This window comes from Rattus norvegicus, chromosome 2 (assembly GCF_036323735.1).
Source record: "Rattus norvegicus strain BN/NHsdMcwi chromosome 2, GRCr8, whole genome shotgun sequence".
In the NCBI taxonomy this organism is placed as follows: Eukaryota; Metazoa; Chordata; class Mammalia; order Rodentia; family Muridae; genus Rattus; species Rattus norvegicus.
The window spans coordinates 190,118-217,608 of NC_086020.1; the positions used below are offsets into that span (position 1 = coordinate 190,118).

Consider the following 27,491-nt stretch of genomic DNA (forward strand, 5'->3'; position numbering starts at 1 on the left):
TAAAAAAAATAAACGGAAAATTTTTTCTCAAATATAAGTTGAGCACAACTATTATCATTCTGTAATTTAAAAGTATAAGATGTACCTAACTCCCAGCCAAACTTTCATCAGTTAAACAGAACATTTAGATATATTTTAGCTTATAAAAGGCTTAAAATCTGTTATATCCTGGCTAGCTTATGTATTATCTGATAACTAGCTAATTAAATATGTATTCTCAAAGTTAAATAGTTTGAGTGGGTTATAAGATTATACTAAGTTTTCAACCCCGCCAGTAATCTGAGAATGACCCATATATCTGTAAATATAGGAAGCCTAGCATGGCTTCTATAACTGAGACAGGTTATAGAGACAATTTTCTATTTGCACAGTCCCCTGTGAGCAACACGTGAGAGCAAGTCTTCAGCCTTCTGGCCTAGGATCACCAGACAGACTTTTGAAACACTGAATTTTGAAGGGCTAGTCATTCTGGCTTGGCAGAAATTTTCAGCCAACTTATTCTGCAATGTTTCCTTTTCTGGACAGTAATTAGTCTGTAGAAGAATTGGAGCAATTTTTGCATAGTGCCTGTCTGCCACAATAAATTACCTCACATGAAGGTGGAGATTTTCAGTTTCTTCTTTGAATATACCAAAGGGGAGCTGGTGCGAGTGGACATGTCTCAATAAAAGTTAAAGAACATTAAATGTCATATTTTGTGGACTTCTGGTGTTTTTTAGAAACCATCTAACTATATAAGTAATCTGAACTGTTGTCGATTAATTATCTTAATAAATTATCTTGAAAGCATTCTAACAATCAACTTAGAGACATGAATTTGCTATTTGGCCTTAAACTCACGTGCTTAATCAGCTCTGCTTCATTTTTTAATAGCAGAAAAGGACTGGGTATAAGCCATCTATGCTGAAATGTGTTGTATAGGCACAATACGTGTACATCAGAGTAACAATATTAATTTTAAATCAATGAGAAATTTATATTAAAGAAAATCTTAAAAATCTAAATTTGTATCAAATAAATTCTGTGCCAATGTAAAAGATCATAATTTTAGTTTAGTAATAAATATAAAAATAATTATGTACAGCTTGAAGAAACCATTGAAGAGTTTTTGCCCCAATTCCCTGGACTTTGGGGGACTAAAAGTAGTTATTCTGAGGTGGTTTTCTGAGGAATTTAGAAATGCATATAATTTAACAGGGAGGAATTAGCTCAAACTGATTATACATAATCTAAGTCAGTGAAAAACCTTGTATTTATTAGTAAGCTACAGTTATGATCTTTTACATTTGAAAGTATATTATAATACATTACATTCTCTCCCATGATCTCTTACGATGATCTCTTAAACAGTGAAGAAAATTTGTACATCTTTTAAACTCATCTATTATTTCTAGCTTTATGTATATAAGCTATTTAGAATTTGTCTGTAGAGATATTCTATCTTCTGTTAATTAAGCAAACATTTGTCCTTTCATACTTTTCTTTATTTTTTATATAAAGAAATATACTTGCATGCACTCTACATTCTCTTTAACAAATCTCACCATATTTCCTATAATACATCTCCTGACACCATGTCTTCATCTGTTTACCTTTTAGATTTCATCAAAGAATCAGAATCTAGTGTCACTCGTGAAGGGAATCTATTGAAGCACAAGCAAATTACCAAGGCAATACCCCCCCCAAAAAATGAATGATTCTTCATTCACCAGTAGCCATCAAATGCCAAAAGCCCCTCAATATGGCATTGGCAAGGGTTGGTCACCCCATCTAAGCCCTGACTCTAGCTGGCTTGATCATGTGAAAGTATTGTGTTAACACAGGTGCTGTGGGTTCATGAGTGTGATAACCATGAGCTGTCCAGAGGACAGCTTTTCATTCTCTGTACCGAACAGCTATCACAATTTTCTTGATACAATAGAGATCAATTCAATGTTCATTGCAAGAAGGCAGGAACATACTCATCTAATTATGATGGAGATGCTATTAAAAATTTTAGTTTCTAAATGCCTTTTATTTATGTAAAATTCCAGAAAATTTTATTTCTGTTTATGGTCTGAAACATCCACCTTTCATTCATAACAAACACAATGATAGTTCTAACTTTTGAAATGACATTATAATATAATGTATATGTATCCAACTTTTCTAAATTTGTGTGCATGTGTATCCCATTTTTAAGAGTATTAAGTTTTTTCTTAATGTTTTCTAGCTGTATTAATACAATCATAAGATTTTCTTTTTAAGTAAAATAACTTATGCATTATTTTACTAACATAAGTCTTAATTTTATAGCTCAAATATTATTTTCTATTGCATACATAGATGAATTTTAGTTGTTAACATTGGGTTGATCAATTAGTTCCTTGTTTATTAAATTGTGAATTTATACTTTTGTGTTGAAACTAACTTTTGTAAAGTTTGCATACATAATTTTCATATTTATTCAGTGGATATCATGTGATTCATAAAATTCTTTCTCTTCAAATAACTACAACGTAGATTTTGATTAGTTTAATGAACAAAGACTATTAAATGCACCTGTAGAAATTATTGAATTGAATATTGATTTGAATAACTCTAGATAATAATTTGATATTAAATACTGAGTAGGAGTGTGGGACTGCATTTTAACTATCTGAATTATGCTGTTTCTAGGTTATGTTAAATGACTTTTTTTATAGATATGTACAGCATTAACATGACGTATATTCAAATCATTGTTCTTTATCCTTCATTTTCTTTTTGACTTTTTTGAGTTTTTCATATTTAAAAGCAGTTTTAAGTATTTGCTTCATGCATCTGTACATGTGTGTACAAATGAGTACAGGTACTTGCAAAATGTAGGAGAGGGTACCCAATTTCCAGAGCTCAATTGACAAGTAGTAATGACCCACCAAGTATAGATACTGGACACTGAACTTAGGTTCTCTATGAAGGAAAACCCATGAGCCTTTTCTATAGGTTCTAATTTTAATTTTTGTTAAGGGTTTAGTTCTGTGTACCTTTCTTATTCACGAAAAAGACTTTGTCGAATTTGATACAAACAATTTTGTGTAAATATTCATCTTTAATTAATTGGGATTCAAAAATTTGGACTATATTTCCTATTGATTTTAGTAAGATGATATCATACTGATATATACTATCACAAAATCCTGCATGAAGTCACCATGACTGAAAATAGGAATAGAGAAGGCTTAAAAAATTGTACTTCATTAAAGGTTGACATGTCCACGATTCCTCTCATTAAAGTAAGCTCATATGTGGGAAAAGATACTTCAAATCAATCAGTTGAGGATTTGCATTATTCTTATACTATCAACTCAGCTCATTTACATTCTACCACTGTGAGCAAATTCCCTCCCCAGGTGACTGCCATGTGGTTATTATCATTGTCTTTTTGAATTTTGCTGTACATATGGCCAGTTTGAAAATTTTGAAACTTAATGAGGCTTGAATGGACTAAGAAAGAATCACCAGTGTTTCATTTGCTCAGTCCTTTTTTTTTTTTCCTTTGCAACACCTCAAATTGCCTTTATTTCAGTATGCATCCACATTTCAACATTTAGTGGTCCTGAGCAGAGTGGGGAGCTTGTCAATGAGCCAGGAGCCAGGCCCACCTATCTGCAAAGGATCTGTGAACATGGTGACACAGAGCTCCTCTGGGTCCCTGCCCAGGGTCTGAGGAGCAACAATGAAACCCGAGTTGGCAGAGTCAGGGCCTCATGTCAGACTCCACTCCCGACCCGATGGGTGATCAGAGTGACTGAGAGCCCTGTTCAAACCTCTTCATCGTGTAAAAACAAAGCAATTATGGGAAAAGGAACCAACTCAGAACCATGTGCCTCCACATGGCCTTTCTCTAGGCATATATCCAAGGACCCTGAGCGGTGGCCCGTCTGAGTCGCCCTGTGACTGCTCTGTTCACCTCTAGACCTGAGCTCAAAGCTCAAGAGCTGATGGTGGTGGCAGGGCCGCAGACCCAGCGCTCCCTTCCCGTGCTGGTGGCAGGTGAACAAGTGTGGTCCAGAGCTAAGGGAGGGAGGCCAGGCTTTTTCAACCTCTTCTGATGGCTTCTGGCCACAGCAAGTGTTGGGTGATGATGGGCAACAATGGACTTGAGGAGGGGAATGCAGCACCCCTTGATAAAGGTGGGGAGACTGGAAGCTTTGAATTCCTCACCCGAGGCCAATTTCAGGGGAGGGGAGGTTACAATCTAAGCTTTGACCAAGGGTGGGAGTGGAGGAGTGGGGACCATGGCTTGGATGGAGCAATCACTTAAGACTTAAGAAAGCATGGGTACAGCCAGAGCACCCCAAGCCTAGTGGTGGTCAGTCCCACAGCTGCTACCTGAAACCTCCCCATCTATTCTAAGGGCCACCACACAGCTGTGGCAGAGGGCGGGGCGGGCAAAGGCATACCCAGGCCAAGTGCCAGCAGCAGGTGATTGTGTGAGACGTGTCTGTCCACAGTTGCATTAGCTGTGCCCACCACTCCCAAAGGAAACCGATTTCAACACACCTTATTGATCCCATAAGTTCAACCAGGCAGACAGCAGTTATACTCGACAGATGATGTTACACAGCATTACTTAGGTATTTAAAATTGACAAGAAGTTAGTATCAGAGCAGTGTCTCAGGATGAAGTCTAAGTGGGGCTTCCTCTCCAGTACTTTGAGGTCTACAGATGGATCTAGAAAATTCACTACTGTGGAAAATGAAGACTTGGGTTGGATGGGGAAGGGAGGCCGGGGCCTTGGTGACTAATGGCTGTAACACTGTCCTTCTGGTGGCTGTGGCAGCTTCATGTTCTCTTTTGACATCATCAAGCGCCAAGTTCCTGCAGGATGACTTTGATGCTGTGGGAATTCTGTCACTTTGCCAGCACTGCCATGGCTCGTGGATCCACCACTCCATTGGAACTGCTCACGCCGTTCATATTGACTCTTGTTACAAATCTCACAGACTGGGATGCTTCTGGATACTAGAGTGGCCCACACTCTATCTTAAGGCTGCATATTCGGTTTTCATAAATTGTTCGTGGAGGCCCAATTATCATGCCTGTCCATCATGTGAGTGTCATGTCCTCATCGTCCTCCAGACCCTAGCTAACTGTGCTGTCGCCTACTCCTTTCTGGCCTTCTTCCAGCTCTTCCAACAGTCAGAAATCTCGAAGGACTTTTACTCCCGAGCCTGGGGTGGCTGCCATCTTGCATCGCTATCGCTCGAAGTCAGTCCTTCCTTTCTTCCTCTACCCCTAGGTCCCTAGCTCCTTTCTCTCTCTCTCTCTCTCTCTCTCTCTCTCTCTCTCTCTCTCTCTCTCTCTCTCTCTCTGTCTCTCTCTCTCTCTCTCTCTCTCTCTTTTTACCACAGGGTCTCATAAACCCCAGACTTGCCTGAAGCTCACTCTATATCCAGTGATGACCTTGAATGTCTGATATTCACCAATAAATTATAGATACGAACAACCATCCCTGATCTTGTACAATTTTGGAACTCATCCAAGGGTGTCCTCAATACTTGCATGTAGCTTGTCAAATGAGCAACTTACCAAATCTCTTCCTGTTTCTTCCTTGTTCCCTTAGTTCCTTCATTCGTTCCTTCCTTCCTTCTTTCCTTCCTTCCTTTGTTCATTCCTTCCTTCGTTCCTTCCTTCCATGCTTTCTTTCTTCTCTTCTTTTATTTTCCTTCTGTTCTTTCTGTTCATGCATTTTGTTTTCATTTTGATTTTGAAGTTAAAAGCTATTACTCAAGTTTTCACTTCTTGAAACCAGAAAGCATGAGCTGTAGAGCATTTAGACTTTCATATGTAGAAATCATTGTGTACCTATAGCAAAAACTATATACATTAAAGTTGACAGAAGCATTATTGTCTCAAAGTACTGGCTCTGTTCTTCAATTATTGTTAGAAACTTTTATTATTATTAATAGTCTACATAATCTAATATGTATACTATGAACATCTGCATTTTGAAAGTGACAAAGGGGTATAAATTACATTTTCAATGCAGTAACACAGAAACAAGCATTTTTCTAATATTCTCATTCTAGAGTTAATATTTTATCTATCATGCAAATGTATTTTAGAGAAATTCATTAAGGATTCTCCTCTTGCTTAATTGTAGGTGACATTATCAAAACTTCTGAGAAAAAAGAAATTCCAATGTGATTGTATTTAATATCTTAAAGTTGAAATTGGTACAAAAAACAACACTAGGATGAATTTTCTTGTAACTTCTGATTTCATTGAATAGGCATGAGATTAGACATGGCTTGTGTCATTCTTAGAAGTTCTTACAAGAAAGTAACAGGAGAATTCTTTTGGAGCTTCCATAATTCGTGTCATTATTTGAAGAAGATGCTTATCAGTTTTATCTGAGGTTACTGTCTAGGTGAGGTGTTTCCAGGATGTTTTCATCTTATTACAAGAAGTCACAGAGAGCAAGGTGACAAAGAAACTTTATTCAAAAGCAAAGTGAGAAACACTGGTATTCAGTGTAGCTTTAATTTGTGGACCTCTCGAGAAGGAGGAATTGTTTACTCAGAGTTCAGTGTGGATATTTCTGTTTTGATTGGCTTTTTTTTGATTAGGCAAGCCTTAATTAACTGTGAACATCAGTTACCATGATGCATTTGATTTAATCAAATGCATATTCATTATCACTAGGTATATGACATTAAACAGGATGTTTCCCTTGAAAGTTGTTCCAGAGGATTCAATACGACTTACTGAGTATATATTCTAAACTGTCTCAGGCCAGTTGAAACAGATTTCTCCCTCCATTATGTGGATATGCTCTTGAATACTTTTGAATGGAAGTTGATCATGAAAGAGAAGTTTATAAACAATTTATGTGCAGGGAGTCTTAGTCCATTGTTTGATATATATACAGCTTCATGCAGGTGAGATGAGGTGAGCAACTTCATTGTTAGGTAAACTTCTGGAAGGTAGATTTTTATGCAGCCTAAGTCAAGTGAAGTCCCAGGTTGAAGTGCTTTTCCCATACCTATATGCCTCATTCAAGGAATTTTAGTGCTTTTGCTTCTATCGTTACTTAGGCTACAGTACAGCTCACTGTTTCTTTGATGTTTGCTCAGACTCAGCTCAGTCAGTGACTGCATCTCAGTAGCTGCTGGACTTATTTGGCTCTTGTTCTTTGTCTTCCAATTTAATGGTGACTTCTTCAAGGATCAATTTGGTCACTCTATGAATATTAATATAACTAGTCATAAGCCCTTATCAAATGATATCCAAGTCTCCTATGCTGACATAAAATGGAATTGTCACTCCAGAGGCTTGCTGAGCTTCAATATGAACTTCTAACTTCATGATGAGTAAATAACCTTCATCAATTGCTTATAAGAAATTCATTTAAATTTTGACAATTATGTTGGGCCAGCAAGAGGAAAAAGGACTTGCAGAACAAGCTTAACACCCTCACTTTAAACATAGGAATCCATAGATAATGACCCATTACAGAAAATGGCCATCTGGCCTATAAACATGCTGTGGAATCAGAAGACCTACGTGAACACACACATATGCAACACACACACACACACACACACACACACACACACACACACACCCCAAAAATAATAAACTAATGTTTTTTTAAATTTTCTAATATTAATATGTCATGCCCTTTCTTTATTCTGACAACTGATTTATTTTACATATGTGGATTCATGGTTCACAAAATAGTATTCATGATCAATGGCAATTATAAAGGTCAAGTGGACATATCCATGAGTTCAAGGTTATAACTTTTTAATTTAATATTCCTCAGTACATGACCACCAAGAATTAGTGTGTGTGATATGGTGTGTGTGTGTGTGTGTATGTGTGTCTGTCTGTCTGTCTGTCTATGTATTTCATGCCTATGTGTTCAAGCAGAAGACAGAGAAAGTAAATATTATCCTCTTTTATAACTTTCTACACAATTTTCTCAATTCAAAGCCTTTCACTTATACTGATGCTATCTTGCTGTGCACAAGCTCCAGAAATGCTTTCCCTGTCATCATAGCACTGGGGTTATACCTGTATACAACCGTGACTGTTTTAAAGTGTGGGCACAGAAATTTGAATTCTCTTCTTTCTGCAGCAAATTCTTTCCCACACTAGGTTATCTCTTATCATCACTTCTGAGTAATTCTGAAGACTGCTGTTTTCACTCTCTGCAAACTTGGTAAATTATATTTACAGTCAGGATTTGGAATTTCTAAGGTCTATAATAAAACCTACCCCATGTCGACTAAGAGCTTTTAGAATGTGGCCATTGCTATTTACTTTTCATAATTTCAAATGTCTCCTCCTAAACAGAAATCAATGTGTTTTGATAATCATAATCTAGAATGTTTCCAACTGATTTAAAATGTTACTTCAAATTGTTAATTCATTTCTTTTTTTTGTATCATGACATGATTTGGGCTTCTGGAAATAGTAAGTTCAAGCAGAAATAAAAGTTTAGGCACACTGTATCTAGACAGCTAAGGCTTAAGCAGCCAACAAGCATTTCTCTAACTGACATGTTTACAAAGGTGTCCTGTGAAAAAATAAACTAAAAAGTCAGAAATTTTGCTAGTTCAACACTCTGGGTACAAGTAGTTGAAATGACTGATCTTCTCTGTCAGACTGAGTATTTCCTCCCGATGCACTGCAGTATCAGCAATCAATGTTGTCTCTTTTCTCTTGATCCATCTAATTCCAGATACCTGGTCTAACTGAAGTGGTGATTTGAAATATTGCTGAATTCACTGGCCATTTCAGTATAGAAAGAACTGGAAATGATATCTAAAAGGAGAAGACCAAACTGAGCAAAGCTACTCTAGCTAATGCTGCAAGGTAACATGGTGATCAACATAGTTGGATGTTGATACAAGGATGTAATTACAAAATATTAATTTTAAATTAATAGGCTAAATAACAGTTTTGTGCTACAACAAATAAAAGCAGTTTTTCAAAAAACAAAACAAAATAAACAAACAAAAAGCAAAAACAGGGTATGTTGCAAAATAAAGCAGGTGAGCCCAGGTGTTTCTTGCCCTCTTGTTAAGAGCAGAAGAATAAATAATACTCTGTTAGTACTCAGTGGCTTCTGGGATTTTCTTAAGATTCACATCACCACAGAGAACTACAAACAAATAAGAAACCTCTTAAGTTATTGAGAATCAAATCCCAAGCTCCATGCATTTTTCATGTAAATAAAATAAACTATTTATCAACTTTAAAATGGAGATAGGATCTAGTATGCACCCTCCTCCCCCCCACACGCCCCCCCCCCATTACCACAGTCCTGTGGGTGTTACTCAGTGTGACAGCTCCAAGGACTATGTGTCGTGAGAGCTATGTGTCCTGAGGACTTGATGCTGTTATGCTGTTATGGAGTTCTGCTCTGTTCACTGCCAGCATGTTCCTCATAATCTAAGAATTATGGGAAAACTTCAAGGTGCCTCAAATCACTCACTGGCCAACATCTCTGGCACTAACAATTTATTTCTTATGCACATTTTTGCCCTCAGCTTCCTGATGAGATTTATTAAGAATTGCTCTTGAGGGGCTGGGGATTTAGCTCAGTGGTAGAGCGCTTACCTAGGAAGCGCAAGGCCCTGGGTTCGGTCCCCAGTTCCGGAAAAAAAAAAAAAAAAATTGCTCTTGAGTAGATACTCATTCTGAGGATTTTAAGTAGATATGACTGATTTTTATATAAGTGGTTAGATCTGTGAGTCGTTTAAGAATACTTTTTAAGGATAAATAATGAAATAATTACTCCTGTCTTTGTCTAGAAGAAACTAAAACAATTGCAATTTAATGATGCTTGAAAGATTTGGCTGGGATATATAAGTGATGGAACAAAGAATAAAGCACAAGGGTTAGGGCATCCATCAACCATGTGTATCTGTTAAGGCTTGTGTATTATGGGCTGGAACACTGTTCCTTCTACCATCAACTCTGTGTGTGTTTGTGTGTGTGTGTGTGTGTGTGTGTGTGTGTGTGTGTGTGTGTGTGTGTGTGAATTTTCTCTCTTCCCTGGTCTTTCTCACTGACACCAAGGAGTTAAGAGTTCATAGGTTTTTCGCTGATCAGAGAGAGTGCCAACCCCCCAGTAACTTAAGCTTTGCTCCCTCAGAAAATTGTCTGTTGAGTAACATCTCTAGTTCATCTTTGAGCGCCGAGTGTGGGCCATGCACCTCCACTGCCGTGGACTGAGAGGCAACACCAGAGTGTTTCTCTTCACTGGGCTAGCTGACTTGTTCCACAGTGCAGCAGAGTGCATGAGTCTCTCCACAAGCAGAGTGAGCTACTCTATGTGAGATTCATGTAAATGCAAGGATACACGGTCCTCACTGGAGGGCAAACTAGACAAGCACATGGAGAAAGGATGTGGAAGAATAGTTGGAGAAATCAGAGACCAGGACACAAGACAGTGAAAGAGAAATCTCTGAGAGTCAGTCTGTGACTAATAGAATTTAAACTGTTGCTCCTGCAGAATGAAAAGTAAAGTTGCTAACAGGGAAGAAAACATCTGCATCCTGAGAATCCAGGAAGGGTTTGTAAAAGGCCCCAAACATGTGGAGAGATTAAATAGCTCTAAACAGAATCATCAAAGAGATGATTCAGGAAACAGCACACAAAGGAAGTCACACATGGATCAAATGCTCTGGTTACATTGACCTAATTTCTTAATATAAGGAACAAAAAATCAGTTTCCAAAAAACACGAAAGATGCTACATCTAACAATACAAGTCAATATTAGACCTAATTTTTATAGAGCTAATGTGTAGAAGTCAAAGATACTAACTTCTAAAATGACTCTTAGTACATTTAATTTTTGTGCAATGTCTAATAATGACTCAGAGAATGTGATATTGGAAAAAAGTAGAAGAAAGGCATTGGAAAAGCAGTTTTAGGCACAGGTTTGGCTGAAATTTAATAAAAGACAATCTAGTCATTTTGTATCTAGCAAATACTTTTACAGGCTTCAAATGGGTCAAAGACCTTAAGTACAAAAATGAATGTCATAAAGTTAAAACAAGAATATAGTATCAAAGTATTATGACCACTTTTTTAAAGGAAAGGAGTATTTCATTTTGTCACTTTTCAATAGCAAGTGGAACTTAAACATTTCCTCTAATATTTGACTTCTGGTGGCCCATCCAAAAGAAATGAAGAAGATATCGATTATAAAAGGATGTTAAATATTTTAAAAATCCAGTGGCTACTAAGATGCAGCTAATTAAGTAAGCAAAGAAAATATTCTGCTGCAAAACCATGCTTGCCCAGCCAGTGATGGAAAGCAAGACAAAAGAAGATTAGTTTCCTGCTACTTTCAAAGAACAAGCACCTTCCCAGGTCAAAATCTAGATGCAGACTATTAAAACAAGCAGCTGACTTGGAGTCTACCCACCAGACTGAGCAACAAAGGAACTTAGAAACACCAACAAACATGCACAACAGTTTTTTTCCCTCATTTTGACAGATGTTCACTAAGTATTTTCTTAGTGTTCAGCATGGGACACGTACTGTGTACTTCCTTCAGTTACATATCCCTTGCTTTCTAGAACTTAAATTTTTATATATTTAATAATACAAAGAAGGAAATTCAGAAAGAAAAAGCAACCTGGTACACAAGTATGCTGAAGAAACAGACCACAAACAATAAAACAAAGACTCAACAAGCTCAGGAAGTTATCCTAAGATCTACTGACACAAATCACTAATATCAAAATTTTCTGAAAACATTTAACAGCTAATAAGAGCCCTAGAATACTTGAAAAACTAATACACATATAAAATATTAATGTGTGTCTACAATCACCCTTCCTGGTGCACCGTGTAAGGAGATGATGGCAACTAAGAAAGACTAATTCCAGAAAAGAAATCCAGATGGCCAGATTCTGTTTTGCCTCAACAGGGTCGTTTCTAAAATAACCATTGTTTTTTTTAAATCTGACAAAACAGTAAACAGAAGTAACTGGGACAAAACCAAAATCTAGATCCTTTCCACTGTGGTATATGTCTTTCTTCTCGTTAATGTGTTCTTAAAACAATGATGTTTTTTAGTATTTATGGTTTTACAATTTATTCTACAAGGAAACAAATGGGAAAGACTTGCCAATTTCTTTGGAACTGTAATGCAGGGTATTAAAACAAGTGAAGATCTTGTGATTGTAAAGAGACGAATTTTCCAAGACAGTTATGGAAATATTTTTTCTAAGAAACCAGCTCACTCAAATGAGGCATTTAGACTCTTGTTACAATAATGGTTGTGTCATTCCTTGAGTCGGGGTTCCCTGCTCTGTAGCCTTCCCTTGAAAGTTCGGTTCTCTTGGTGTCATCTCCTGAAAGCCGAGGTTAGGTACCATGGTGTCTGCTTTTAAGTTCTAAAAAATACTGAAGAAAATAAACATCAGTGTCTGCACGGTGACATAAGCCACATCGCTAATAGCTCATCTAGTTAATGTGAAAAAATCATGCTTTCACTCCCAACCTAAGTTGGGAGGTGAACATCATCCTCCAGTTCCAGAAACCAAAACTATACACTGGTCATTGCTCAGATTTAGATTTTGTTTGGATTCATGTTGGCACTTGTAGAAGTTTGGACCTGGTTCTTCTTCTCAGCCCCATGCTCCCAGAAATAAGACGGAGACTCAAAATATATTAACAAATACCTTGGCCATAGAGCTAGACTATTCTCTGACAAATTCTAACCCACTTATTCAAATCTACATACCGCCATGTGGCTCATTACCTGTGCTCAGGAACCACGAGTCTGTCTGGTCACATTTTCCAGGGCAAATATCTCCGACCTGGCTCTATCCCAGAATTCTTTCTGCCTCCCGGATGTCCCACCTTCTATTCTACCCTTTCCTATAGGCCATAATTTTTTTTAACTGAAAGGTAATATATCCATACAAATACACAAGATACTCTCTCTACAGTCACTAACATTCTTAAAGCCTTCAAAGAGTTAATTATTCCAATTCTACTTTTACTTCTAATGCACTAACACCAACACCAACCAGAGGCCATCCATGGGAGGACTATTGCTTTAAAGAACTTATGTGCACCTGCTTTTCCTTTCAGTTTATTCTGGTAATAATGCCACTCCAGCTGGGGGTTAGCATGAGGATGAAAAGGTGTTCTATGTAGACCAGGCTGGCCGGGAACTCATAGAGTTTCACCTGCTAGGATTAAAAGCTTGGAGACCAAACATGGCTTTGATGAACTGACTCAATCTAACAGCTGCAGAGTCAGTTTTCTGTGGCCTTTGATTTCTTACAATGAAAAACAGGCCACTCGGATACCAGGTTCAGATTGTAGGAGAAGAAAATGAGACAAAAAACTATAATCAGAATTTTGTAATTCTGGTATAAGCAGGTATAAATAGGTTTAGAGAGCAAGGGGCTCAGAACAAAGAAAACATAACACACAAAGCTCTCCTGCCTCACTGCATAAGCCAGACAAAAGAACAGTAGACCAGAAGGTAGGTGTCCCTAGCCTAAAATCAATTCCTTTACATTCAAAAAATCCCTTTCAGAGCTGAGTCAAAACTACCTAGTTATAGGTACTATACCTAGGTATAGGTATAGTTACTTCCCAACTAAAGCCTTGTTGGGAATCTAGAATTTTCTAGTATTTTCACATAAGAGAAAAACTGACTTTCAAACAAAACTGCAAATGTAGCTATCTTGTCCAGAAATAAAAAGAAAAATGCTAAATAAATGCTTCTAATACTAGTAAGTAGTACACACAGAAACCTGAAATTTCATTTGCAAAACAGACTGCCCAGTTGACTCAACTCAATGATACAGAATTATCCAAAACCCAGAAGTTAGTATGTTTACCTACATTAAGGGAGGAGTTATTTGAACAGAAGAGAAAGTCTGAAGACACAGTATAGCAGAAAATTCCCCTTAATGAGCAATAAAAAGATATAGAAAATATCCAGAAACTCTCATCTATGTGAGATAACAGAGTCCTCAATTTAACATACACTTCTCTGTATATTTCAACATACACTAAAGCAGTAGTATTCTAATTTCTCAATACCTGTGATAATAAGGGGTAGCCAATTTGAACAAATGAATAAATTTAATTGAGAAAGAACAAAATACTTTCCAAAGAATATTTTGTTATCATTTCAGATACACACACACAGACACACACACAGACACAGACACATACACACACACATACACACTCTCTCTTATGTATCAATTTTTTTAAACAAACAAGAATACAGATCTTTAAGATCTGTTATACTTCTTACACCCAGGAGACAAAGAAGAAAACAGTATCAACATGCCTTCCAGAGCTCTGATGTGTGGGTGCCCTCAATACTAACATATTGCCTAAACGGGAAAAAAAAGAGCATTCAAACTAATTCTTCTCATTAAAAACATATTTAGTCCATTTTAAAAAAATCACATTTAAGAATAATGTTAACATAATATACAATATATTATGGACTGTATGCCAACTTATAGATGAATTTCCATTTCTTCAGTTTTCTGATAGAATGTTAAATCACTTCTAACAATACCATAGCATTATTTCCTGTTCTACATTCTAACCTTCTTCCTTTAAGATTATAACTTTATAAGATAAATCTTATTATACAATTTAGTTATGTGTAGTTTCACCTATTTAGCTTTGATAAACTCCATTCTGCACGACTCTACAAACTTTATTTAATGAAACAATTACAATGGCTACTACTAGCCAATGTTGTTGATAAGTAATAAAACACAAGAGGATTACAAGGAGTTAGATTAATTCTCACAACACTATAGGGAACAAATACTATCACCCACAACTTTTATATTAGTAATATAAGTTCAACAGCTGGTGAGTGCCCAAATTGGAATTTATTTCCAGTCAGTCTGATTTTCAAGCTCTTAAATTATCATACTTGTTGTTATTAAAATCTCTTTGTAATAAAGTACCCACCACACCCATCAAAATAGAGCACACAAAACTAACACAGTTCCACTTGGTGAGATTTAATGGGAGAACAAGACAAGGGAAAGGGGCGAGAGAAAGAAGAGAAAAGAATGAAGAGAAGAGAGAGCATGAGGGCAGAAGAAGTCTGCCTTTCATTTGGAATATGACATAACTACTCCCACGTGGCGTTGGTATTTGGACCAAAGGAATACTGGGAAAGTAGGGCTGTTTCCATGTCAACAGTTACCAAATAGTGTTGCTGCTCAAGGCAATTCCTGATACCAACAATACTGCTCTTATAATTCGACATATTTCAAAAAGAAGTTCACAAAAAAACCAAAGTCTATATATACAGGGAATTTTTCTTTCTTCATTAGCTGTTACTAGTTCTGCCACATGACTATTATATTTATGCAGATGAAAGTAAATATTATCTCATAAGGAAAATTACTGACTTAGAATAACCAGAGATTGTTAATAAGGATTATTATAACCCAACTATCAGGATAACAATTCTTTATAGTAATATTACTTCTAATAATCCCCCTGGTGTTCCAAAATATGATATACAGGTCCTAAAACTGCCACCCATTTCTACTTGTCTCAAACTCTGGCCAAATCTTTCATGCACTGTGACAGCCAATTCTGTGAAAAACTGACACATAAAAGGCCAGTGAAAGATGAACAGAGACTGGAAACATTTAAAAAAAGTCTATTCAGTCCCAAATCAAAGGATACCTGCCTGTTAAAGTAAAGGACAGAGGAAGCAGTGAAGATCCAGGTAAATATATTTAAAATGCAAATTATACCAGCCCTCAACAAACACCCAGAAGTAAAAAAAAAAGATCTAAGTATTAAAAGAAAAAACAAAACAAACAAACAAAAAAACCCAAAAGCCCCAAACCACTCTTTCTCTTCAACAAGGAGGCCAAGTAGCAGATGCCAACATGCAGATCTTCATGAAGACCCTAATGGGCAAGACCATTACTCGTGAGATTGAGCCCAGTGACACCATCAATAATGATCCAAGAAAAGTAAGGCATCCCACCGACCAGCAGAGTGGATATTCGCTGGCAAACAGTTGGAGGATGGCCACACCCTGTCCAACTACAACATCCAGAAAGAGTTCAACTTGTACCTGGTGCTGTGTCTGCACAGTGGCATCATCGATTCATCCCTTTGTCACCTTGTCCAGAATTACAATTGTGACAAGATGATCTGCCACATTGCGACTCATGCCTGCACACAGTGTAGTCTACTGCTACAAGAAGTTCAGCCACTCCAACAACCTGAGCACCAAAGAAGAAGGTCAAATAAAGCTGGGGCCATACCTGGCCTGTGACCCTGTGACCAAATAAAATCCATTGACTGGGGAAAAAAAAGAGAGAGAGAGAATGCAAGAAAGAAAGAAAAATATCAAGCTGGTCACAGGACTTAAACCGTAGCATTCAGAGACAGAGGGCAGGCACATCTTTGTAAGTTTGAAGGCAGCCTGGTCTACAAAGTGAGTTCCAGGACAGCCAGGGATATACAGAAAACCCTGACTCAAAAACAAAACAAAATTCTGACAATTAGATTTCCTGTGTAAAACCATTATGACTCTTTAGCATATCCAACAAAAATTCATGTATTGGTGGCAAGAAAATACACTGTTAACTATGAATACTCTATGCTGGTACAGCACACCAGACCAACCCACATTTGGAAAACAGATGTGTAAGAAATATAGTAAGACACACATTTAAACAACTAACATTATTGGATTTTGTACTAAAAACTGAGATCTTACGAGTAAATTGTAGATAGAAAAGGTGGGACTGGAGGCTCAGGAGGGGGTGGCAGGTAGAAGGAGAAAAAGAATGAAGGAATGGGAGAGAAGGAAGCCACTATGCACCAGAATAATGTGGCTGGGAGAAACCGGAAGTAATAAGGAGTCTTAGAATTGGGAAATAAGTTAGTATTGTATTAGATATACCCAATCTATGCATATAACTTATAATTAAAATATTTGGATTGTGTGTCTTTTACATGGGCTGGTAGGGTTGGAAATTTTAGTAACAAATTGACAAACCCATGTCTGGCTGAGAACCGAAGTAACCCGATACAGAAATCCACCCCCATCCACTGAATATTAACAACTAGGGCTTCACTCTAAAGCTGCTTCAGGGTAGAAATTAAGCATGAGTCTAAAGGGTGTACAGGGAGCTAACTGAGATGCTCCCTGCCCAAGCCCCAAGCAAACCTAGGCAACCAGAGGTAGCACACCAGCCCTGAGCTGGGACACAAGGTGGTGACAATGACACAACATAGTTGGGGTTCCCTGAGTCTCAGAGAAAAAAAAGGACAAGAAGTCAAGATTGCCTGAGATGAGGCCTTCACAACTGAAAATTAGCAACTGAAAACACAGCAGGTATCTTTCCAAAGCTTTCTCACAGATAACAATGGGCTGGTCTAGGCATCTCTCTCCCAAGTCAACCTTCCCATGCACACTTTGATTTCCAACATCCCTCCACTTCTAAACAGGGCACAGGACACAGGCAGCAAGACCAGCTCTCTCAACTGCTTACACTGCAGGCTGTGTAAGATCAATACACAGGCTGAAGGCTATACAGGACAGTCAAAAGACCTAAAGGGCTCAAAACAAAAAAGCCAAGGGTCTTTTTACAGTCAGCCCCTCACTACTAGTGAAAGAACCTGAAAGGACCTTAATGTCCTAAAACAAACACCAGAAGGAAACAAAGATAAAAGAAACTTTAGACCAAATATAAGAATTGAAATAGTACCACTGCACTCTTTTCCTCCTTCGCTTTTTACCACATAAGGTGCTATAGAGAATTGAGGAGTTTCTTTTTTTTTTTTTTTTTTTGGTTCTTTTTTTCGGAGCTGGGGATCGAACCCAGGGCCTTGCACTTCCTAGGCAAGCGCTCTGCCACTGAGCTAAATACCCAACCCCTGAATTGAGGAGTTTCTTAAGCAGTGAATATAAAAAGCAGTGATTTTGTTTTTAACATTTTAGCTTCTCAGAGTATATATGACCAAAGTCTAAAAAATTAAATTTGCCAAGGTATGTTGATGTGAAAGATCTCACGCAGAGAGACCCTTACTCAAGTCTTGGGAAATCACGGACCCCAGACACAGAGAGACCATTTTGGATGTAATAAACAAAGGCGAGGTTTATTATGGAGACCTATTCACGCAGGAGACAGAGGTGTCGACCTGGAGAGGCTGGGAGAAAGAGTATTTAAAGGCAGAGGCTGTGAGCACCAGGGGATGGGGGGATGTCAAAGGGGAATGTACCACAAGTTACAGGATTGTTTTATGGTTCTAGGAGATAAGGGGACGCCAAAAGGTTTTATGGCCCCCTGGTTCCTGGAACAGAGCTACTAAATCAGGAGAACGGTTGGGTAAAAGTTTGTCAAAATTGATGAAGCATCTGTATTTGAAACACCTCTGGTTAGCCTTGGGCTGTCCGGTTTCCTGGAATGCTCTCTGCAGGACACAATGGCTGAAAAGCACAAGTAGGGGCTTATCAGGGTCTGGAGGACATCTGGTTAAAGTATGACTCTGAGTAAGCTGGGGGGATGTCTTTGGATGGTTTATGGGTCAGTCATTGATAGCCTGAGCTGGTTCTTGTATTCCTTTTCTTCATCTTTATGGCCTGCTATTCCTGGCGGCAGGGCTTAGCCCTGAGTCTGTGGCTTTTGGGGCTTACTCTTTTAATTTTATATTTTTAAACCTTAAATTCGTATAATTTTCCTTTCAGAAGAAAATTTTTGCATTTTCTATAGGCTAACTCTAAAAGCTGTACCAGGATCCACTCTGACATAACACTTTACCACCAAAACTTGTAAGTATATACAGTAAGATCTGCTCTCGTTAAGCAAATATCTTGATTGATTAGTACTTAACTTTAACTCAATGAATAAATAAAATAGTTAGATTCAGTCATGACAGAGACAACAACAGTACAATTAATACAGTAATGAAAATGTAGCTTTACCTTGTGTCTATATAACAAGGAACAATAGTAAGGACTAAAGAGGGCTAACATTGCACATACCTTAAGAGGCATGGACCTGGGCAGGAGAGATAGCTAAGTGGATAAGAGGTCCTGAGTTCAATTCCCAACAACCACATGGTGGCTCACAACCATCTGTAATGGGATCTGATGACCTATCATGATGTGTCTGAAGAAAGCTACAGTGTACTCATGTTAATAAATAAATAAATTAATTAATTAATTAGCCATGGACCCAGAGAAACAAGGTGAATTCATCTAAACCAGTATGAAGACAACCAGGCAATCAAGCACAGTGGTATATGAAGATATCTCAAATGACAAATATGTATCAGTCAACTGCATGGGTTCAAAAAATGACACTGACATACATATTGACAGCAATTTGCGGTCAATTGGGGACAAACATACACAACTATGACCATCAAGAAGACTCAAAATTAAGAAAAATTTGGGTAGTAATACTCAATAAAGAAAGACAAGTGCTAAAATGATCAGAAAGGAATAAATCTAGATTGGGTAAATGAAAACTCGAAAGAAATTATTTGGTGTAAAAAAAAGGAAAATAAAATTAATTAAATAAATAAATAATTGGGGGCCAGAAATAGATGGAACAATCTCACTGGGCAAAAAAAAGTAGGTGAATAGGTGTCTTACAGTTTTATTGCTGTGAAGAGACACTGTTACTGAGTCAACTTTGATAAGGAAAACTGACATTGGGCTGGCTTACACTCTCAGAAGTTTAGTCCGTTATCGCCATGGTGGGAAGCACAGCAGCATTTAGGGAGGCATCGTGCTGGATAAGGAGCTGAGAGTTCTACATCTTCATCTGAAGGCAGGAGCAGGAGACTGTGTCAACACTGGTCATAGCTTGAATATAAAGACCTCACAGCCCACTTTCCCAGAGACCCACTTCCTCCAACATGGCCACACATACTCCAACAAGGCCCCACCTCCTAATAGTGCCACTCCTTATACGACAAGCATTCAAGCATATGAGCCTCTGGTGGTCATTCCTATTCAAATCATCACAGCAGATGAGTCTTCACACAGGGAGTTCATAGCTAAAACTATATAAAAATTAAAATTTCCAACCCACAAGACAAACTACTCATTCATTCCAGAGACTAGACCCAGGAAGAGTAGATAGAGCTGGCAGAAGGGGCAACCAATACAAAGGAGTAACTCGGTGATACCCTTTGTAGACTGACAATTATGGCCCTTTCCTGACCTTCTTTGACAAATCTAAAAATGTTCTCTGCTATGTATGTACCCTTTCTCAAGCAAGAAAAAACAGATCTTTCTCTAGGAAAATACAAGCATGCACCCCAAAGGACCTCAGGGCCATCCCTAATCCTGAGTTCCTGCATGAAGACCCTGAGAAAGGAAGTGAAGCCTGGGATACTTGTACAGACTCCAAGGTGTTGGAAGCGCCAAAGCTGTGATTTCTGCCAGGGAGAGTTGCTTACATGGGATAGAACCAGCCTGGAAGAGATATATTTTACAGGCAGAAAGATGGAGGGATGGTGCCATCTAAGCCTCTGATATCAGATATTAAGCTAGAGCACTGGTTCTCAACCTTCCTAATGCTGTGACCCTTCAATACAATTCCTTATGTTGTGGTGAACCCAACCATAAAATTATCTTTGTTGCTTCTTCATAACTGTAATTTTGCTACTGTCATGAATCATAATGTAAATATATGTTTACAGATGGACTTAGGGAGCCCCTGTAAATGGGCCATGACCCACAGGTGGGAAGTCTGACCTAGGGGACTTGATGTTTACATGCTGCCTTATCAGTCTTTCTTGGTCCAGCGTTTTCTGAATATGCCCCCATTCCTCCTTTTAGGAAATAGTAATATATATCTTTTCCATTTTATGTTGAAATTAATTCACTTTTCAAATTCACAGGGTTTTATCGAGACTGTGGGAGACCATGGGGATATCTGAAGTAGGATTAAATATACTTCATATTATAACCATGGCCTTTGGAGCCTGGGAGGGAAATGTGGTGGTTTGAATGAGAATATCTCCCATAGGCTCAAATGTCTGAACCCTGGTGGTGACTTTACAGGCTATACCTTGCTAGGGGCTAGCTCTGAGGCTAGTATATATTGACTAGCCTCAATTCCTGTTCACCCTCTCTGCTTCATATTTGGGGTTTAACATGTGATCTCTCAGCGCCCTGCCATGATGGTCTCATGGAAGCCCAACCAAAATAAACTCTTCCATAAACTGACTTGGTCATGGTATTTCATTATAGCCACAGAAAAGCAAATAAGTCTGACTATAAGTAATTGAAGTTTAAAACAAAATTTTCTTAATCTTAAAAAGTTCATGATAAAATTGGGCACAAAACCAGTAAAAAGCACTCAACATCTCTAACCATTAATATAGATAGCAATTCCTCTAAATATTGCAGTGTCCCATCCTCCTGCTTAACAGAACAAACCGGTTCCTCCAGCTTCTGGAACAAGGCAGCCAGGTGCTCATCCTACAACCAAGAAAAGACATTCCAATAAACAGTAGGTACAACTCCCTGCCACAAAAATAACTTTAAAGTCCCAGCACACTTACAAATAAAATTTCATGGTTTTTTACACTATTTTGATTAGTTTGCTTTTTTTTCTCCATCTTTATTAACTTGGGTATTTCTTATTTACATTTCAATTGTTAGTCCCTTTCCTGGTTTCCAGAACAAAATCCCCCTAACCCCTCCCCCTCACCTTTTATATGGGTGTTCCCCTCCCCATCCTCCCCCCAACAATCACATTCACTGGGGATTCAGCCTTGGCAGGACCAAGGGCTTCCCCTTCCACTGGTGCTCTCACTAGACTATTCATTGCTATCTATGCAGTTGGAGCACAGGGTCAGTCCATGTATACTCTTTGGGTACTGGCTTAGTCCCTGGAAGCTCTGGTTGGTTGACACTGTTGTTCATATTGGATATCAAGCCCGTTCAAGCTTTTTAAGTCCTTTCTAAGATTCCTTCAATGGGGGTCCCATTCTCAGTTCAGTGGTTTGCTGCTGGCATTCGCCTATGTATTTGCTGTATTCTGGGTGTGTCTCTCAGGAGAGATCTACATCCAGTTCCTGTCAGCATGCACTTCTTTGCTTCATCCATCTTATCTAGTTTGGTGGCTTTAAATGTATGGGCCACATGTGGGGCAGGCTCTGAATGGGTGTTTCTTCAGTTTCTATTCTCAACTTTGCCTCCCTATTTCCTCCCAAGGGTTATCTTGTGCCCCTTTTAAGAAGGAGTGAAGCATTCATATTTTGCTCATCCTTCTTGGGTTTCATGTGTTCTGTTCATCTAGGGTAATTCAAACATTTGGGTTAATATCCACTTATCAATGAGTGCATACCTTGTGCGTTTTTCTGTGATTGGCTTACCTCACTCAGGATGATATTTTTGAGTTCCATTCATTTGCCTATGAATTTCATAAAGTCATTGTTTTTGATAGCTGAGTAGTATTCCATTGTGTAGATGTACCACATTTTTTTGTATCCATTCCTCTGTTGAAGGGCATCTGGGTTCTTTCCAGCTTCTGGCTATTATAAATGAGGCTGCTTTAAACAGAGTGGAGCAAGTATCTTTGTTATGTGTTAGGGTATCTTTTGGGTATCTGCCCAAGAGAGGTATAGCTGGGTCCTAAGGTAGTTCAATGTCCAATTTTCTGAGGAACCTCCAGACTGATTTCCAGAATTGTTGTACCAGTCTGTAATCCCACCAACAATGGAGGAGTGTTCCTCTTTCTCCACATCCTCACCAGCATCTGCTGTCACCTGAGTTTTTGATCTTAGCCAGTCACTGGTGTGAGGTGGAATCTCAGGGTTGTTTTGATTTCATTTCCCTTATGACTAAAGATGTTGAACATTTCTTTAGGTGTTTCTCAGCCATTCAGCATTCCTCAGCTGTGAATTCTTTGTTTAGCTCTGAGCCCTATTTTTTATTATGGTTATTTGTCTCCCTGCAGTCTAATTTCATGAGTTCTTTGTATACTTTGGATATAAGCCCTCTATTGGATGTAGAATTAGTAAAGATCTTTTCCCAATCTGTTGGTTGCCATTTTGTCCTTACAACTGTGTCCTTCGCCTTACAGAAGCTTTGCAGATTTATGAGATCCCATTTGTCGATTCTTGATCTTAGAGTATAAGCTATTGGTGTTTTGTTAAGGAAATTTTCTCCAGTGCCTATGTGTTCGAGGTTTTTCCCCACTTCTTCTTCTATAAGTTTGAGTGTATCTGGTTTGATGTGGAGGTCCTTGATCCTCTTGGACTTAACCTTTGTACAGTGTGATAAGAATGGATAGATCTGCATTCTTCTACATGCTTACCTCCATTTGAATCAGCACCATTTTCTGAAAATGCTATCTTTTTTCCTTGGCTCCTTTGTCAAAACTTAAGTGACCATAGGTGTGTGGGATCATTTCTGGGTCTTCAATTCTATTCCACTGGTCTATCTGTCTGTCTCTATACCAATACCATACAGTTTTTATCACTATTGATCTGTAATACTGCTTGAGTTCAGGGATAGTGATTTCCCCGGAAGTCTTTTTATTGTTGAGGATAGTTTTAGCTTCCCTGGGCTTTTTTGTTATTCCGGACGAATTTGCAAGTTGTTCTGTCTAACTCTATGAAGAATTGGCTTGGAATTTTGATGGGGATTGCATTGAATCTGAAGCAATCATTAAAAGTCTCCCAACGAAAAAGAGCCCAGGTCCAGATTGGTTCAATGCAGAATTCTATCAGACCTTCATAGAAGACCTCATATCAATACTATCCAGACTATTTCATGAAATTGAAACAGGTGGAGCACTACCGAATTTCTTCTCGGAAGCCACAATTACTCTTATACCTAAACCATACAAAGACCCAACAAAGAAAGAGAACTTCAGACCAATTTCCCTTATGAATATCAACAAAAAATACTCAATAAAATTCTTGCAAACCGAATCCAGGAGCATATCAAAACAATCATCCATCATCATCAAGTAGGCTTCATTCCATCGATTCAGGGATGGTTTAACACTCGGAAAACCATCGACGTAATCCACTATATAAACAAACTGAAAGATAAAAACCACATGATCATTTCAGTAGAGGCTGAGAAAGACTTTGACAAAATACAACACCCCTTCGTGATAAAGTTCCTGGAAAGAACAGGAATTCAAGGCCCATAACTAAAGATAGTAAAAGCCATATACAGCAAACCAGTAGCTAGTATTAAACTAAATGGAGAGCAACTTTAAGCAATCCCACTAAAATCGGGAACTAGACAAGGCTGCCCACTCTCTCCCTACTTATTCAATATAGTTCTTGATGTTCTAGCCAGAGCAATCAGACAACAAAAGGAGATCAAACGGATACAGATTGGAAAGGAAGAAGTCAAAATATCACGATTTGGAATCTATATGATTGTATACTTAAGTGATCCCAAACGTTCCACCAGAGAACTACTAAAGCTGATAAACACCTTCAGCAAAGTGGCTGGGTATAAAATTAACTCAAAGAAATCAGTAGCCTTCCTCTACACAAAAGAAAAACAAGCAGAGAAAGAAACTAGGGAAATGACACCCTTCATAATAGTCCCAAATAATATAAAATACCTCAGTGTGACTTTAACCAAGCAAGAGAAAGACCTGGATGATAAGAACTTCAAGCCTCTGAAGAAAGAAATTGAAGAAAATCTCAGAAGATGGAAAGATCTCCCAAGTTCATGGATTGGCAAGATTAATATAGTAAAGATTAGTTTGCCTTTAAAGTGAAGCTATAGGTGACAACTAGTGGTATACTTTGTCCAAACTGCAAACAACTTACTTTTACTGATTAGTAAATTTTTTTATATTCTTTGTATTTTTCAAAAATTAGAAACATAAAAAGAAAATGGTTTGCTATATACAGATGATTAACTAATAACACTTTGTACTAGATACTTATATGTTTTTCCTAATTCTCATTATTACTAGCAATGCTGAGCTAAACACAAATATATTAAATTGTTCTGTGCAAGAATATCTACTTCCTCTGAACAAAATTTTTGAGAGTAAAATTAACTTTATGAAAATGTATTCTACCTGAAGCCATATTGTAAACTAAAATGAACAAAAATTATCTGGATATGTAAATACCTTTATTCATTAAAACACAGCCTTTTTCCCAGCCATGATTTTCAGATTTCGTCCTCCAACAACACCTCCTCATGGTACGCAGAGATTCTGTATGGAGAGAAAAAAAAGTCAGTTTTATACCATAACCTACTCTTCATTGATATTTTATCAAGGGAAACGGGAAAGTTGAAAACTCAAATGTCCAATTAACGAAAGACAAAAGTATAATCCCAAGTAAACCTTATCAAAATGTGTTATTTTCAGGTTGCTTTATCAGTGCAGTCTGTCCAGAGAACATCCTCCCTACACTTTTAGTCTCATATTTAAACACTTTCCAACTTTCTACTTGTAAGAGGGGTCAATGGGGAATCTATGCGCTCCTGAATAACACTTAATATCCTCTTTGCATAAAACATCAATAAATCCAACTGTCACTTACTCGTTACCATTAATTAGTTAAACAATCTATTAAAATATTTCCTTCATCATCTGACCTAAAATGACTCTTAAACTGTGTCATACAAACAACTCAAGAAAACACACATAGTATAATACATCTACTAAGCAAAATGCACCCCCAAGAACTTCATTAAAAGATCTACATAAGGGACTTCTTAGTGTGATAACAAATTTAATACATGAGGTTGAAACAAAATACATTAAGGGAGTATTACTTACTGCAGACCCATGCCAAGATGTGCTCTTGAGAAATGATTACATGCAAGAGATCAGGGGTAAGAAGATTTGGGGGCGGTGAGGGCCTGGAGACTGGGTAGAAGCAGGCAGACAAGAGCAGAGCCATGAGGGCAGAGAAGGGAAGACAAGGTCAGAGGACAGAAAACACTGGCATTCTTAATGCAACACTTAACTGTACTATACAACACCAAGATTACCAGATCCTGGCATGTCTCAAGCTTCCAGCCTAGGGACTAACTAGTTAAGTCATTGTTGAATCAAAAGAGGCACAAAGTTAAATTTTCCAGGTACAAGTTAGGCCACCACTGTATTAACTTTCATAAATTAATGCAATATTTACATTGCTTTCTGTAATTCTCTAAGATTATATCAAAGACTATTATATGAAGCCTTCACTATCAAAGTCAAAGTAGCTTTGGTAAGATTTGTAAGAATCTTTAATCTTAAAACATATTTTTTCCACACACATGATTCTTAGTTTTTGAAATGCCTTTTGATTTCATTTCTCTTTCTGACATTTGTATTAACAACATATTATATACATGAAAAATGGCTAAAGACACGAGGACGTTTTCAGCTAAGTCCCTAGAGTGAGAAAGACAATTTAAATGTTTTAGGGGCCTATGTAAAAGGCCCTGAAAATAAATTACTAATTCTGTGGACTTTGCTCTTAAATTTGCTCTAGGCTGGTACCAGGGTATTCCATGGTGTGTTCCATATCAAGCCCATAATTGTCAGATGTATCTCATAAATTCTCCTTAAGAGGCTTATTTGCTAGTCTTCATCCCTTAAGAGCCAAAGAAATTCCTATTGCATAATGACTGGTTCAAAGAAACTCTGAATCTATACACGTACTTTTAACAGAAAATGATCTGAACATTCTGCAAATGTCTATGTGGCAGTCATTAAATGTAACAACATGTAGTCATATGCATGAGAATGTCCTCACAGACTCAGATATTTAGACACCTAGCTGGTGGTGCTGTTTGGAAGGGATTAAGAGGTATGGCCTTGCTGGAAGAAGCATGTCCCAGGAGGGAAGCTCTGAGAGGTAAAGAATGTTGTTTATCCAGTCTGCTCTCTCTGCTTCTGCTCACCACCATGCTTCCCATCAAGATGTCTATTAAACTGTAAACAAAGTTACTTTCTCATGGGAAAAGCAACAGGAAGGTCTCTTCCTCAGGTTTGCAGCTTACTTAGCAGAGCACCAGGATTCTCTGCTTGAGAAAGTTGGCTTCCTTGGTCTCAGTTTGCTTAGAATGACAAACACCCTAGGTTGCCTGCAAGCTGGCAAGCTGGGAACAGTGTCCTCTTGCCATTTCTCTACAAATAATAGAATATATCTTCAAACTTAAAGCCAGGTATGGTGTATTACACCTTTAATTTCAGTGTCTGGGAGGTACAGTGAGGAGAATCAGAAGTTCAAGGCCAGCCCTATCTATATAATGAACTCAGGACCAGCCTCAATTACAGAAGCCTAGTCTCAGTTCTTAAAAAAAATGAACAAATAAAAGAAAAATAAATGAGAAATAAAAAATAATAACAATTCCTTTGATTATTCATTTAAGAGCACGGTATGCTCACTAAAAATTCTGCTGTGAAAAGCCAGTGAGAAAATCATTATTGATGGTGTAACAAGGAGGGTATCAAGTCTGACACTGAGAAAGATATGGATATGCATCAGGGGTGCAGCACTCGCCTGTCATTGAAGAGGC

At 37.9% G+C, this 27,491-nt stretch overlaps 1 pseudogene; it reads left to right on the forward strand.

The window, feature by feature from the left end:
• LOC134485542 (polyubiquitin-like) overlaps positions 1-16,878 on the forward strand; it is a 128,594-nt pseudogene extending 111,716 nt beyond the window's left edge.
• The last annotated feature ends 10,613 nt before the right edge of the window (positions 16,879-27,491 follow it).